We start from the raw sequence: 17,118 nt of genomic DNA, 5'->3' as shown, positions 1-17,118 counted from the left end.
AGGTTTTTTGTTTCTTTTTTTTTTTTTTTTTTTTTTTTTTTTTTTTTTTTTTTTTTTTTTTTTTGAGATGAAGTTACTTTGTAGCCCAGGCTGGAGTGCAGTGGCATGATTTTGGCTCACTGCAACCTCCACCTCCCGGGTTCAAGCCATTCTCCTGTCTCAGCCTCCAGAGTAGCTGGGATTACAGGTGTGCGCCCCTGCACCTGGCTAATTTTTTGTATTTTTAGCAGAGATGGGGTTTTACCATGTTGGCCAGGCTGGTCTTGAACTCCCGACCTCAGGTAATCCGCCCGCCTCGGCCTCCCAAAGTGCTAGGATTACAGGCATGAGCCACCACACCCGGCTGTTTGTTTGTTTTCTGAGATGGAGTCTTACTCTGTCACCCAGGCTAAAGTGCAGTGGTGCCATCTCTGCTCACTGCAACTTCCACCTCTCAGGTTCAAGTGATTCTCCTGCCTCGGTCTCCCAAGTAGCTGGGGTTATAGGCACCCACCACCACACCCAACTGATTTTTTTTTTTTTTTTGTATTTTTAGTAGAAACAGGATTTTGCCATGTTGGCCAGGCTGGTCTCGAACTCCTAACCTCAGGCGATCCACCTGCCTCAGCCTCCCAAAGTGCTGGGATTATAGTGTGAGCCACTGTGCCCAGCCCAGTGTGAAGATCCAATTGCCACTTGCCAAGTACCCATTTGAGAACTAAGGAAATAACCACAGAATGGGTCTGTGGTCCCACTTGACTCCCTGCAATTTAGCCAAAATTGCATTTATCATCTGAGCCCTATATGCCCCTACTAGTTTGTATAGTTTCCAGAAGTCAATGACAACTCTAAGTCAGAATCTAGTCATCTCCAAAAAGTCTGAGAATATTCCTTTTCCCAGGATACAGTTACCCTAGTAAGTGACTGCGGAAGGCTTTAAGGAAGACTTTGGAGAAGATTTATAGTACATGCACATGAAATTTTGCAAGACTTTATCTCAAAGGGACCCTGGCCATGATTCAGTTCAGGGGCTCTGGGCCCATGAGCTGCCTTAGGTCCAAAAACTGGGTGAGAGGCTGTGACTATTATTCTGAAACAAAGTCAGATTGCTGGCCACCAGACCTGGGATTTTTCTGTTCTATAGATCAAGTGATATTTTAGTAGGTTGCCCATCTATTTTATTCCTAGGGACACCAGGATTCATTAGCCACCATCAAGTCTGTACAGGCCAAACCATCCTGATTACCATTCTCCAATATCCAATATGTCTGTCTCTGGGGACTAAATGTGGACACTTGACCTTTGCTACTTCAGAACTCCAGCTTTCCTATAGAAATTACACCTGGCCAGCACAGGGCTTTTTTTTTTTTCTTTTGAGATGGAGTCTCACTCTGTTGCCCAGGCTGGAGTGCAGTGGCTCGATCTTGGCTCACTGCAACCTCCACCTCCTGGGTTCAAGAGATTCTTCTGCCTCAGCCTCCCATGCGGCTGGGATTACAGGTGCCTGCCACCACACCCCACTAATTTTTGTATGTTTTTAGTAGAGACGGGGTTTCATCATGTTGTCCAGGCCGGTCTCAAACTCCTAACCTCAGATGATCCAGCTGCCTTGGCATCCCAAAGTGCTGGGATTATAGGCATGAGCCACCATGCCCAGCCACAGCCAGCACAGAGCTTCATGTGGATATCAGTACTCCCCTTACTAACACATTTCTAATGCCTTTGGGTTGGGTGTGCCCTTGAGGCATCCCAGGGGATGCAATGGAGAGGGGACATGCAGGTCACATGTGATAAATCCACTTCATATTTCTCTCTTCCTGCATTTTTGGAGTCCTTTTTCTACATCAATTCAGGGAACTGCTAGTACCTCAAGTTCACTGAATGGAGGCCATGATTAAGTCTAAATTGTAGTCTTAATCAACGAAGCAAACTTCTAACTCCTCTCTCAATTGCACAAGCTAACAAACTGATAGATTGTAAAATAAAATGGCCACAAATCCCTAACCTTTCTGTATGCATGCACCTGTGTGACATGACTTGACTGCAACTCCCCTCAAGAGGCGGGGTCTACTTCTCCACCCACTTAAATCAGGGTTGGCCTTGGGCTGGACAGCTGGGACCAAAGCATGTGGCAGCAGTGACTTTGTGGGTGTTTTTTGTTGTTGTTGTTTTTGATGGATTTTCACTCTTGTCGCCCAGGCTGGAGTGCAATGGCACAATCTCGGCTCACTGCAACCTCCACCTCCTGGGTTCAAGCGACTCTCCTGCCTCAGCCTCCCAAGTAGCTAGGATTATAGACATGTTCGGCTATAATAGCCCACCACACCCAGCTGATTTTTTTGTATTTTTAGTAGAGTCAGGGTTTCACCAATCAGTCAGGCTGGTCTTGAACTCCTGAGCTGAGATGATCCACCTGCCTCAGCCTCCCAAAGTTCTGGGATTGGAGGCGTGAGTCACCACGCCCGGCCCTCTGTGGGTGTTCTGAGCCAGCTCTCCAGAGCCTTGCAACTTCCCTCTCTCTGCCCTGAGACTACCAGGTAAGGAGTCTGGGGTGGCCTCCTGAAGGACAAAAGGCCCCGTGGAGAGACAGTCGGGCTAACTCTCTTGGGTCACACATCCATCCCCAGTCAAGCCACAAGATGACCGCCACCGCATGAGTGACGGCAGAGGAGACCAGCGGAAGACTTGCCCACAGAGCCAAGCCAAACAGCTGACCCACAGAATCATGAGCAAATAAAATGGTGGTTGTTTTATGCCGCTGAGTTTTGCAGAAATAGACAGATGCTCATGTCAGCTCAAGTCCCCATCAAGTGATCTCATATTGGTGAACCCAGTACAGTAACAGAAAGCCTATCTTTGATAAAAGTAGGAGATCGCCAAAACCCCAAACTACAAAATGGCTGAAAGGGGGTGCCCAAAGCAATGGAGAGGAAGAAACGGTAGGGAGGGAAGAGGGAAAGGGCAGCTGCAGCTCGGATCTCAGGTGGAAGCAGCACCTAGCAGTCCCAGGGACGAGAAGCCTGTCCAGGTCTGATCCTGAGGGACGGTGCTGAGGTCAGGGCAAGGTGAGGCCATGAGAGGAGAGACTGAGAGGCTGGGGTAGGAAGGGTCACCTACATGGACACTGAATGAACGGAACCTCAAGAGCAGTGTTAGAGAGGACAGTGAGTTTGCTGCTAAACTCTTTTTCTTTGCTTTTTCTGGAGATGGGATCCACTCTGTCTCCCAGGCTGGAGTGCAGTGGTGCAATCACGGCTCACTGCAACCTTGACCTCCTGGGCTCAAGCGATCCTCCCACCTCAGCCTCCTGAGTAGCTGGGACCACAGACACAGGCCACCATGCCTGGCTATTTTTTTCATTTTTATTGTTTTCTGTAGAATGGAATCTCACTATTTTCCCCAGGCGGGTCATGACCTCCTGGGCTCAGCCTCCCAAAGTGCTGGGATTACAGGTGTGTGCCACCTCGCTTGGCCTCAACTCTTCAGAGAATGAGGTGACTCCTCATTCCTTGAAGAGTTTAGTCGTGGAATGTCTGCAGCAATGGTACTGTCAAATAACACGAGATTGAAAGCTGGGGTTTGGGGAAGAGGGGGAAGCTCATGTTCTGCAAGCGGAGCAAGGAGGGCCCCCATCTGCCAGCCCAGTAGCAGGGGAGGGAGGGAGGCCGGGAAAACCGTCACCACTTGGGCTCACAGTAGGGGAAGCAGTGTCAGAAGAGCCAGAAGGTGAAGGAAGCCTTCAAAGAAGACATCCTGCGCCTGAGTTCCAGGGCACTTGGCGGAGAGTTTCAGTAGCTGGGGGTGGGGAGAAGGGAAGCAGAGCCAGATGGGGATTAGATGCAGGGAGGAGGGCTGAGCAGGGATCTGGGCTTCTTGTGATGGGCGATGTAAACAGGGATAAACAGAGTAATGAGATTAGTCCCGTGTCTGTAGCAGAGTAGCAGTGGGGCTGAGGGGCTGCCAAGGTTGTGAGGGAGAAAAGCAGAGTGCAGAGACGTGCCTGTGATCACGCAATGCAGAAACAACCCCATATAGGCAGGAGGAGGGGGTCTCGCCAGGAGCACACGCTAATCTGGGCTGCCCACCTTCAGCACAGATTTCTGTCTGGCCAAGGGTACGAGGAGAGACAGAGTTTTCAGACTCTGACCCCTGCCAACACCTTTCTAAGAATGGTCAAGGAAAAGATGAAAACGTCAGTGAAACAGAAGAGGAACAGATCCCAACAGAGAGTTGATGTAATATATAACAATGGTGGAGCCGGGCACAGTGGCTCACGCCTGTAATCCCAATGCTTTGGGAGGCTGAGGCGGGTGGATCGCTTGAGGCCAGGCGTTCAAGTTTGCAGTGAGCTATGATCAGGCCACTGTACTCCAGCAGCCTGAGTGGCAGAGCGGGACCCTGTATCTAAACAACAACAAAAAACAATGGTTGAATGTTAATTCTGTGAGGAAGGATGATACTTTGCTTATTTGCAATTTTTTTTTTCTTTCAGACAGGGCATCATCCTCTGTTGCCAAGGCTGGAGTGCAGTGGCACAACCATGGCTCACTCAACCCTTGACCTTCTCGGCTCAAGCGATCCTCAGCTTCCAAGCTAGGACTACAAGTATGTGCCACTACACCCGGCTAATGCTTGTATTGTTTGTAGAAATGAGGTCTCACTATATTGCCAGGCTGGTCTCAAACTCCTGGGCTTAAGCAGTCTGTCCGCCTCAGTCTCCCAAAGTACTGGGACTATAGGTGTGAGCCATCACACTCAGCCCGATACTTTCTTTAATAAGTGATGCTGACCCAACTGGCTATCCCACTAGGAAGAAAATGAGGTAGAATCCCTGCTTCTCACCAAAACCATATAAAAATAAATTCCAAATGCTTTAAGCACATAAATGTAAACAATATTCAGAGTATATAAAATATATATAATTTTTTGAGATGGAGTCTCTGTCACCCAGGCTGGAGTGCAATGGCATGATCTCGGCTCACTGCAACCTCCACCTCCCGGGTTCAAGCGATCCTCCTGTCTCAGCCTTCCGAGTAGCTGGGATTACAGGCACCTACCATCACGCCCAGCTAATTTTTGTATTTTCAGTAGAGACGGGGTTTCGCCATGTTGGCCAGGCTGGTCTTAAACTCCTGACCTCAGGTGAACCGCTCGCTTTGGCCTTTCAAAGTGCTGGAATTACGGGGGTGAGCCACTGCACCCGGCCAGAGTATATAAAATATTTTAAACTAAGACCCGAAAACCAGAGCTATAGGAGAAGAGATACACACATAAAATTACATAAACATTTAAAATTGTATGTGGCAAAAGATACCTTCATCAAAGTCAAAGGGAATAATAAAATGGGAAGACATTTGAAATCCATGTGACAGATTAGTTAACGTCTATATTATGCAAAGAGCTCCTACACACCAATAAGAAAAAGAAATAATCCAAGGATGGAAATAGATCATTCAGGCCAGGAATGGTGGCTCACGCCTATAATCCTAGCACTTTAGAAGGCCAAGGTGGGAGGATTGCTTGAGGCCAGGAGTTTGAGGCCAGCCTGGACAACATAGCCAGACCCCTTCTCTACAAAAATAATCTAAAATAAAAAAATTAAAAATTATCCAGGCATGGTGGCATACACCTGTATTCCCAGCTATTCGAGAGGCTGAGGTAGGAGGATTGCTTGAGCCCAGGGGATTGGGGCTGCAACGAGCTATGATCACACCTCTGTCCTCCAGCCTGGGCAACAGAACAAGACCTTATCTCTAAAAACAAAACAAACGACACACACACACACACAACTGTTTTGCAGAGGCTGGAGGAGTATACGGTGGTAGAAGAAGAGAGATAGCCTGGTAGACCAGAGGGGAGGAGGGGTGGGTAACGATGGTTTGAATTAGATGTCAATTTTAAACTATGTGAAGGGCTGCATGCTTTTATAAGGAGTATAAAAATATGAAAGCACAGGTGTAATCAACCCTTAAAAGTATGGCTATTAATGGTAGAAAACGGCGATTCCAGGACCTGGAGGGGTTCGGGGAGGTTTATTCTAAGACACAGAGACTTAGCATGTTCACAGTCTTATGGGCATGGGCCAGCTGGGAGGGAAGAGGACTGAAGGGGCTTGAAAAGACAGAATGAGTGCAGCGAGGCGGGATGGGATCTGCACATCAGAGCCACCAGGAGCTTTGTCAAAATTCCCATCTGGGCTCACTCCAGAACTACTCACTCAGACTCAAAAATGTTGAGCCAGAGAACCTGGGCTTTATTTTATTTATGTATGTTTTTTTTTTTTTTTTTTTTTTTGAGACAGAGTCTCGCTCTGTCACCCTGGCTGGAGTGCTGTGGCCGGATCTCAGCTCACTGCAAGCTCTGCCTCCCGGGTTCACGCCATTCTCCTGCCTCAGCCTCCCGGGTAGCTGGAACTACAGGCGCCGCCACGTCGCCCGGCTAGTTTTTTGTAGTTTTTTTAGTGGAGACGGAGTTTCACCGTGTTAGCCAGGATGGTCTCGATCTCCTGACCTCGTGATCCGCCCGTCTCGGCCTCCCAAAATGCTGGGATTACAGGCTTGAGCCACCGTGCCCGGCCTATTTATGTATTTATTTTAAACAGGGCCTTGCTCTGTCACCCAGGCTAGGGTGCAGTGGCGCAATCTCAACTCACCACAACCTCTGCCTCCCAGGTTCCAGTGATTCTCCTGCCTCAGCCTCCCGCGCAGCTAGGATTACAGGCGCCTGCCACCATGCCTGGCTAACTTTGGTATTTTTGTAGAGATGAGGTTTCACCATGTTGGCCAGGCAGGTCCCGAACTCCTGGCCTTAGGTGATCTGCCTGCCTTAGCCTCCCAAAGTGCTGGGATTATAGGCATGAGCCACCATGCCCGGTCAGAATCTTGTTTTTTTAATTATTATTATTATTATTATTATTATTATTTTGANAGTGGAGACGGAGTTTCACCGTGTTAGCCAGGATGGTCTCGATCTCCTGACCTCGTGATCCGCCCGTCTCGGCCTCCCAAAATGCTGGGATTACAGGCTTGAGCCACCGTGCCCGGCCTATTTATGTATTTATTTTTAAACAGGGCCTTGCTCTGTCACCCAGGCTAGGGTGCAGTGGCGCAATCTCAACTCACCACAACCTCTGCCTCCCAGGTTCCAGTGATTCTCCTGCCTCAGCCTCCCGCGCAGCTAGGATTACAGGCGCCTGCCACCATGCCTGGCTAACTTTGGTATTTTGTAGAGATGAGGTTTCACCATGTTGGCCAGGCAGGTCCCGAACTCCTGGCCTTAGGTGATCTGCCTGCCTTAGCCTCCCAAAGTGCTGGGATTATAGGCATGAGCCACCATGCCCGGTCAGAATCTTGTTTTTTTAATTATTATTATTATTATTATTATTATTATTATTTTGAGATGGAGTCTTGCTCTGTCACCCAAGCTGAAGTGCAGTGGTTCAATCTCAGCTCACTGCAGCCTCAGCCTCCTGGGTTCCAGTGATTCTCCTGCCTCAGCCCCCGAGATAGCTGGGATTACAGGCATGCAGTACCATGCCCAGTTAATTTTTGTATTTTTAGTAGAGATGGGGTTTCACCGTGTTGGCTGGGCTGGTCTCGAACTCCTGACCTCAGGTGATCCACCCATCTCAGCCTCCCAAAGTGCTAAGATTACAGGCATCAGCCACCGCGCCTGGCCAAGAACCTGGGCTTTAAATAAGCTTCTTGAATAGAATCAAATGATAAATCACAGGAATGAATGTAACAAAAGATTTACAAAGAACACTACAGAAGGCCAGATGCGGTGGCTCACACCTGTAATCCCAGCACTTTGGGAGGCGAAGCGGGTGGATCATCTGAGGTCAGGAGTTCGAGACAGCCTGGACAACATGGTGAAACCCCGTCTCTACTAAAATTACAAAAATTAGCTAGGTGTGGTGGTGCACACCTGTAATCCCAGCTACTCAAGTGGCTGAGGCGGAAGAATCGCTTGAACCTGAGAGGTGGAGTTTGCAGTGAGCCAAGATCATGCCACTGTACTCCAGCCTGGGTTACAAAGCCAGAGCCTGTCAAAACAAAACAAAACAAAACAAAACAAAACAAAAAACAGGGAAAGAGTAAACTTTTCAATAAATGAACAGAGTGTGCTCCTATGGGTAAAAAATGAAATCTGACCCTTATCTCACACCATCAACAGATAAATTCCAGGTGGGCTATAGTCTTCAATATGAAAAGCAAAAGACTAAAGCTTATAAAAATAATACAGGGTTAGGTGTAGGGGCTAACACCTGCAATCCCAGCACCTTGGGAACCCAAGGCAGGAGGATTACTTGTGTCTAGGAGTTTGAGACAAGCCTGGGCCACATAGGGAGACCCTGTCTCTACAAAAGTTCAAAAAACCAGCTGGGCACACACCTGTGGTCCCAGTTACTCAGGAGGCTGAGATGGGAAGATCGCCTGAGCCTGAGAGGTTGAGGCTGCAGTGAGCCATGATCATACCACTGCACTCCAGCCTGGGTGACTGAGTGAAACCCTGTCTCAAAAGTAACATAAATAAATAATAAATAAATAAAACAGGCTGGGCATGGTGGCTCACGCCTGTAATCCCAGTGCTTTGGGAGGCCGAGGCAGGCAGATCATCTGAGGTCAGGAGTTCGAGACCAGCCTGACCAACATGGAGAAACCCCGTCTCTACTAAAAATACAAAATTAACCAGGTGTGTTGGCGCAGACCTGTAATCCCAGCTACTCAGGAAACTGAGGTGGGTAGATCACTTGAACCCGGGAGGCAGAGGTTACGGTGAACTGAGATCATGCCATTGCACGCCAGCCTGGGCAACAAGAGCAAAACTCTGTCTCAAAATAAATAAATAAATAAACAAACAAACAAAGAAACAAATAAATAAATAAATGTAAAATAAAAAATAATAGAGAGTAGCCAGGTGTACAGCTGGCACCCGCATTCCCAGGTACTTGGGAGGCTGAGGCAGGAGGATCACTTGAGTCCAGGAACTTGAGACTGCAGTGAGCTATGATCGTGCCACTGCATCCAGCCTGGACAAAAGAGCGAGACCCTTTCTCTGAAAAAATAAAATAAAAAGTTTAAAAATTAATTAAAGCAATAAAAATCAAATTTTAAAAAACAATGTATAATTCAATTTACATAACACTCCAAAACAGGCAAAACTAATCCACATACCCATGGAAATCAGGGTGGTGCCTTTGAAGGTGAGGAAAAGGATGAGGCTTTTGGCACCTGACAATATCTATTTCTTGACCTAGTTGAGGTTACAAAGGGGCTGACTTTATAGTAATGCATTGACTTGTACATTTGTGTTTTATGCACTTTTCTGTAATAAGTATGTTTTACTTCACATAAAGGTTTAATAAAAAAGAAATCTTCCCACGTAATTCTTCTTTTTTTTTCCTTTATGTTTTTTTTTGTTTTTTTTTTTTTTTTTTTTTTTTTTTTTTTTTTTTTTTTTTTTTTTTTTTTTTGTGACAAGGTCTGGCTGTGTCGCCCAGGCTGGAGTGCAGTGGTATTATCTCAGCTCGTGGCAACCTCTGCCTCCTGGGCTTAAGCGATCCTCTCACCTCAGTCTCCTGAGTACCTGAGACTACAGGTGTGCACCACCATGCCCGGCTAATTTTGCACTTTTTGTAGAGACAGGGTTTTATCTTGTTGTCAAGGATGGTCTCAAACTTGTGAGCTCAAGTGATCTACCTGCCTCAGTATCCCGAAGTGCTGGGATTATAGGAGTGAGACACCTCGCCTGGCCCCAAATTATTCTGATGGGCAACCACATTTAGAGACTCCTGCTCTAGACCCTACTGGAGAGACACTACAAAAGTCAAGTCTGTGGCTGGGTGCGGTGGCTCACACCTGTAATCCCAGCACTTTGGGAGGCCGAGGCAGGCAAATCCCCTGAGGTCAAGAGTTCAAAACCGGACTGGACAACATGGTAAAACTCCATCTCTACTAAAAATACAAAAATTAGCTGGGCATGGTGGCGCACGCCTGTAATCCCAGCTACTTGGGAGGCTGAGGCAGGAGAATTGCTTGAACCTGGGAGGCGGAGGTTGCAGTGAGCAGAGATTGCACCATTGCACTTCAGCCTGGGGGACAAGAGTGAGACTTCATCTCAAAAAAAAGGAAAAAAAAAAAAAAGAAAGAAAAGTCACGTCTGACCGGGCACAGTGGCTCATGTCTGTAATCCCAGCACTTTGGGAGGCCAAGGCGGGCAGATCACCTGAGGTCAGGAGTTTGAGACCAGCTTGGCCAACATAGCAAAAAATACTAAAAATATAAAAATTAGCTGGGTGTGGTGGTGCGTGCCTGAATCCCAGCTACTGGGGAGGCTGAGGCAGGAGAATCACTTGAACCCTGGAGGTGGAGGTTGCAGTGAGCCGAGATCACACCATTGCACTCCAGCCTGGACAACAAGAGAGAAACTCCGTCTCAAAAACAAAACAAAACAAAACAGAACAGAAGCCACGTCTGTTTCAAGTGATGTAAACCAACTCTGACTCACAGATCTCAAATACTGACTCACATACAGAATCTGAAAAATCCAGAGTAGTTTCACGAACTAGTTCCATATACTCCAACAAGATCATTAAGAATTGGTTTCTTTATCTCTTTGCTCAGATTTTCTCAGTCTCCTACAGGCTCCCCACTAAGGACAGCTCTCAGCAAATCCAGGCTATGTCCTTCCAGTCGAGCCACCTGAACAGAAAGAAAACATCCCCTTCATTGGAGTCTTAGCAATAGTCCTGGGCCTATTCTCCCTACACTGGCTAGAGTCACATGCCCATGCTTGACCAATTGCTGAGGCCAAAGGACTAACATAGGATGGGTGACCAGATGTGGGTCATGGTCTGCCCCTCTAGTTGGGGAGAATGGAGTCAGCCTCAGCTGAATCTGATTATCCATATGGGGGAAATTGGATTTTCCTCAAAGGAAAAGTAGGTGCCATTACCAAGAGAAAAGGGAAAAGATGCTTGGGCAGAAGAACTGGGAGCTATGGGCTGGAAGTCCCAATGGGGTCAAAGAAGAGGTGTGGTGGAGGAGACTGTTGTCAGAGAATGGGCATGTGAATTGTAATTTGAGAGGTGGAGCAGTTTCGGGTGATGACAGGGTCCAGGGCATGGCCATGGCAGTGGGTGACCCAGCTGTCAAGGAGCCAAGACACCAAGGTGTTGGTTTTCCAGCCCCATGAGGAGTCTTCATTAATAAGGGTGTCACCCTAATAAAGCTCAGTCCCACGTGCTTGAGTCTCAGAATAGTATCTGATTCAAGACATACAACTTGGCTGGGTGTGGTGGCTCACACCTGTAATCCCAGCACTTTGGGAGGCCAAGGTAAGAGGATTGCTTGAGCCCAGAAACTCAAGACCAGCCTGGACAACATGGCGAAACCCCATCTCTCTACAAAAAATACAAGAATGAATTATAGTGGCGCACGTCTACAGCCCCAGCTACTCAGGGGGCTGGTGTGGGAGGATGGCTTGAGCCAGGGAGGTCAAGGCTGCAGTGAGCCAAGATCCCGCCACTGCACTCCAGCCTGGGCAACAGTGTGAGACCCTGTCAAAAAAAAAAAAAAAATTTAATTGCCTAAAGTAATTAAAAAGTCATTTCCTTTAAAGTCAAAAGATTTTGGCCGGGCGCGGTGGCTCACGCCTGCAATCCCAACACTTTGGCAGGCCGAAACAGGTGGATCACGAGTCAGAGCATCGAGACCTATACCCTGGCAACACGGTGAAACCACACCGTACTCTTACTAAAACATACATTAAAACACCCAAATATAGCCACGGGTCTCGACCAGTGGCGGGCCGACTGTAGTCCCAGCTACACAGGAGGACTGAAGCAGGAGAATGGTGGTGAACCGGGAACGGAGCACTGCAGATTCGCGTGGACCAGATCACGCCACTGCCTCCAGCCCTGGGCAGACAGAGCCAGATTCTTGCCTCTCAAAAAAAAAAAAAGATATAACAACTGATTAATCATATACACATAGTAAGACACAATCGCTAATAAAAAATCCACGTTTCCTTTCATCTTTTCTTCTTATCCTACCCGCAACAGACTGAATGCCCATCATCAATCATAGCATACACAACACACCCCCAAAAATCTCCTCCTCTTCCAAACCACCACAGCCACATCCGACTTAGCTTCCCCAATTGCCGGATATCAGGTTTTTTGGTTTGTTTGTTTCTTGTTTAATTTTGAGACAAGTCGCTGGCATCATGGCCCCCACTGGCAGCGCAGCCCTTAACCCTCCCTGAGCTACTAAGTGATCCTCCCATTTCGCCCCCTCCCAGTCAGCTGGGCACTACAGGCATCGTGCACACCACCCCCCACGCTCAATTTTTTGTATTTTTTGTAGAGAGGGGTCCGTTTCTCCATGTTACAGGGTTGGTCTTGAACTCCCTTGAGCTCAAGCAATCCACTCGCCCTTCGGCCTCCCAAAGTGGCTGGGGTTCACACAGGCTCGGAGCCCATGGTGCCTGGCCCTTCCTGTCTTTAGGAAGGACGGTGAGAGTGCGCCAGAAATTACGCGGCTTCTGCGTAGGCTCAGGATGGGAGAAGCTCTGCCCAGTACTCTCCTTGACCATTGTTTGTCCTACCACAAGGGAAGTGACCTTACGACGCCACCTAATACCAGCAGGATTGGAGCAGTAACCACAGCCCTGGAGTTGGCTGGACGCAGTGGCCTCCGCTATAATCCCAGCACTTTGGGAGGCAGAGGCCAGGTTGATCAAGGAGGCTCAGGAGATCGAGACTATCCTCCGGCTAACACGGTGAAACCTCGCCTCTACTAAAAAGTAGGCAAAAAAATTAGCCAGGCATGGTGGCGGGCACCTGTAGTCCAGCTGCGCTCAGGAGGCTGAGGCCAGGAGAATCACCTTGAAACCTCGGCGGGTGGAGGTTGCAGCGAGCCGAGATGTGCCAATTGCACCCAGCTGGGTGAACCAGAGCAGACTCCATCCTCAAAAACAAACGACAAAAAATGGGCCCTGAGTCTACAATGAACAGCAGGGGGTTTTATTTAAGTGCTCCCCATCCCATCCGCTCCTGCCCTAAGAGCCTCCCTGGTGAAAACCCTGGAACTTTCCCTGCTGAATAAGGAGGAACCAGTGCAACGGCCAAGAGCCGTCTCCTCCTCCAATTCATAACAGCCTAGCAGTTTTTCTCTTTTGCTTGTTTTGTTTTGTTTGTTTGTTTACAGAGTCTCATTTGTTGCCCACAGTCGTGCAGTGGCATGATCTCAGCTACTGAAACCAGTTACCTCCTGGTTCCAAGTCGATCTCATCCCTGCCTCAGCCTCGAGTACGCTGGGACTACCAGGCGCCCCGCCCAACCATGCCCAGCTTAATTTTTGTATTTAGTAGAGATGGGGTTTCGTCATGTTGGCCAGGCTGGTCTCGAACTTCCTGGCCCTCAGTAATGCGCCCGCCTCAACCTCCCAAAGTGCTAGATTATAGGCATAAGCCACCCTGCTGGTCAATTAGTACCTCACTTATTTTAACAATAACCATGGGTTTGTTTTCTTAGATATTATAGAAGTTGGATACTAACATTTTGGGGAAAATCATTCTGAGGCTGTCAAGGACAGTAGCCAATCTGGACATTCCTACTTTAAGATTGATAATGTTCATATAAATTTAAACAACAATAAGAAACTAGTCAGCCCGGCAATGGTGGTCCACCTGTAATCCCCAGCATTTGGATCACTGAGGTGGGAGGATTGCTTGTGCCCAGGATTTCAAGACCAGCCTGGGCAACTCAGTGGGACATAGTCTCCACCAATAAAATAAAATAAAATAAAATAAAATAAACATAAATAAACTAAATAAATTTAGTCAGAGCGGTGGCAGAAGGCTGGCAGTGAACCATGATCATGGAGCCACTGCACTCCAGCCTGGGAAACAGAAGTGAGACCATGCTTCATTAAAGAAAAAAAAATAAAAATAAACAACCAAAATATAACTAATAAAATGATAATAATAGGCATGAATAATCAGGGGCGCTCGCGCGCGCATGGTGGCTCAGTGCCTATACGTCCAGCACTGGGTTGGGATGCCCCAGGCGGGTAGATCTACCTGAGGTCAGGGCGTTTGAGACCCAGCCTGGGCCAACATGGGTGAAACCCCCGTCCTTCCTACTAAACGACAGTACAAAAATACCAGATGTGGTGGCAGGGCTGTAATCCCAGCTATGCAGCAGGCTGAGGCAGGAGAATTGCTTGAACCTAGGAGGCGGAAGTTGCAGTGAGCTGAGATTGTGCCACTGCACTCCAGCCTAGGCTACAGAGCAAGACTCCATCTCAAAAAAAAAAAAAAAAAAAATCAGACTGGGCACAGATTGTCTCATCTATGTGTGTGTGTGTATTCTGGGGGTGCGCTGCCCTTTGCTCTGGGTGTATATGTGTGATAAAATATGCATGACATAAAATTTACCATCTTAACCATTTTTTTTTTTTGTAGGGACAGAGTGTCTCACTATTTTACCGGGCTGGTCTTGAACACTCATGGCCTCAAGTGATCCTCTTGCCTTGGCCTCCCACAGTGCTAGAATTACAGGTATGAACCACTGGGCCCAACCCATTTTAACTATTTTTCAATGTAACATTCATATTGTTGTGTAACCAACACCACCATCCATCTCCAGCATTCTTTTCATCTTGCAAAACTGAAACTTTGTATCCATTAAACAGTAACTCCCCATTCCCCCTACCTCAGCCCCTGGCAAACACCATTCTTTCTGTGTCTATGAATTTGACTACTTTAAATACCTCCTGTAAGTGGAATCATACAAAATTTGTCTTTTTGTATCTGGCTTATTTCACTTAGCATTATGTCCTCCAGATTCCTCCTGTAGCTGGGTCAGAATGTCCTTTCTTGAGACGGAGTCTTGCTCTGTCGCCCAGGCTGGAGTGCAGTGGTGCAATCTCGGCTCACTGCAAGCTCCGCCTCCAGGGTTCACACCATTCTCCTGCCTCAGCCTCCCGAGTAGCTGGGACTACAGGTGCCCGCCGCCACGCCCAGCTAATTTTTTGCATTTTTAGTAGACACGGGGTTTCACCGTGTTAGCCAGGATGGTCTCGATCTCCTGACCTCGTGATCCACCCGCCTCGGCCTCCCAAAGTGCTGAGATTAAAGGCGTGAGCCACCGCACCTGGCCATGTCCTTCCTTTTTAAGGCTGAATAATGTTCCATTGTGTGGGTACAGGACATTTTGTTTACCCATTCATCAGACGATGGACACTGACTGGTGTTGCTTCCACATTTCAGCTACTGCGAATAATGCTGCTAAGGACGCAAATGTACAAGTATCTATTCGAGATCCTGCTTTCATTTGAGCATAAACCCAGGATTGAGATTGCTGATTCATTTGGTAGAGGATCTCGTCTTTGTGGGGAGTGGCCTGGCTTCTGGACCAGAGGGTGTTAGGAGCTAAGATAGGAGCTTAGAGGGATTGGCTGTGTGACTGTGGGCAGGTCACTTTCCTCTCTGGAAACAGATCCTTATTTCTAAAACAGGTGCTCTTATGGTTTTTGTTGTTGTTGTTTGGGTTTTGTTTTGTTTTTTTGAGACAGAGTCTTGTTGTCCCCCAAGCTGGAGTGCAGTGGCATGATCTTGGCTTACAGCAAACTCCACCTCCTGGGTTCAAGCGATTCTCCTGCCTCAGCCTCCCGACTAGCTGAGATTACAGGCGCCCGCCACCACGCCCGGCTAATTTTTGTATTTTTAGTAGAAATGGGGTTTCATCCTGTTGGCCAGGCTGGTCTCGAACTCCTGACCTCAAGTAATCCACCTGCCTTGGCCTCCCACTGTCGGGATCACAGGTGTGAGCCACCACCCCCGGCCTTTAAGTTTTTCTTTAAACTGAGACAGGCTCTCACTACGGGCTCAGGCTAATCTTGAACTCCTGGCCTCAAGTGATCCTCGGTCCTTGGCCTCCCAAAGTGCTGGGATCACAGGCGTAAGCCACCGCGCCCGTCCAGGTGCTCTTAACCACACACATTCTCAGGCCTCTTTTCCCAGGAGATTCTAATTTAATACTTGGCCTGGGGCCCAGGATATATTTTTTTTTAAGAGCCTTGGATGATTTTTATCATCAGACAGGTTTAGGAACCGCGGGACCTGACGCTTTCCCTTGCAGCTCTGACTTCTGTGACTCTCTGGTCAGGAAGCGGATGTGAAGTTCACATCCTAGTTGCCAGCACCACCTCAGTTTCTTCACCCGCTAAAGGAGGGCAGTGGCGCTACCACAGGACTGTGGCACGAAGTCAATGGAAATGAAAGAAAATAAGCCGTAAGTATGTAGCTAGTACTGAAACCAAACCAAACCAAACCAAAACCGAGTCCTGTAACATGCCCGGTATTCCCAGTTATCCTCACCTTCCGCGCGGCCCGTGTCCTCCCCTGGTGGGTATGTTCGTGTCGCCACCTGGTGGTGAGGCTGAGTCAGTGCACCCTCACGGCCCTCCCACTCCAAGCCTGGGCTGGCCCCCGTCAGAAGCCTTAAGCCCCCTGAAGAGCTGAAAGCCCACGGTCGGAGAGCCTGGGGTCCGGGGGTCCCAACACATTCCACAGACCCATCCCAGCGGTGGTGAGTCGTTGACGCCGCTCTGCCAGCCTAGTCTGTTCTGCCCCCTCCTTAATTGTAAGGATGGAACCTGCCTGCTAGGGTCCTTGCAGACACTCTCATTCCACCCTCACAAACCCTTTGTAAGGTAGAAGGACTTACCCCTTTTCCACAGCTGAGGACATTGAGGCTCAGAGAAGTTAAGTGACTGGCGCAGAGTCACACAGCTTGAAATGACAGAGCCAAGTCTCAAGCCCAGGTGCGTCTTAACCCACAACTATTTCCACTAAGCCACAAGGCCTCTACCCTGGTAGTTCCCCACCTTGGCTGGACATTAAATTCACCTGGGGAGCCTTGACAAATGCTGATGCCTGGTCCCTACACCAAGGATTCTGAGGAGCCAGTCTAGGGGACTGTAAGGCTCAGGAGGGATCCTGATGGGCAGCCAGTGTGACAGCCACTGCTCTGAACTCGCCCATTCTGTTTTGGGGTTCTGTCCTCTGCTCTGGGGATGCTAGCAAAGTGTTCGGCTCTGGGGGCTCACAAATACGCAGCTGCAGCAGAGG

The sequence above is a fragment of the Rhinopithecus bieti genome, unplaced genomic scaffold (genome assembly GCF_001698545.2).
Source record: "Rhinopithecus bieti isolate Rb0 unplaced genomic scaffold, ASM169854v2 scaffold_4553, whole genome shotgun sequence".
NCBI lineage: Eukaryota > Metazoa > Chordata > Mammalia > Primates > Cercopithecidae > Rhinopithecus > Rhinopithecus bieti.
Note: the sequence above shows the minus strand (reverse complement) of the source record.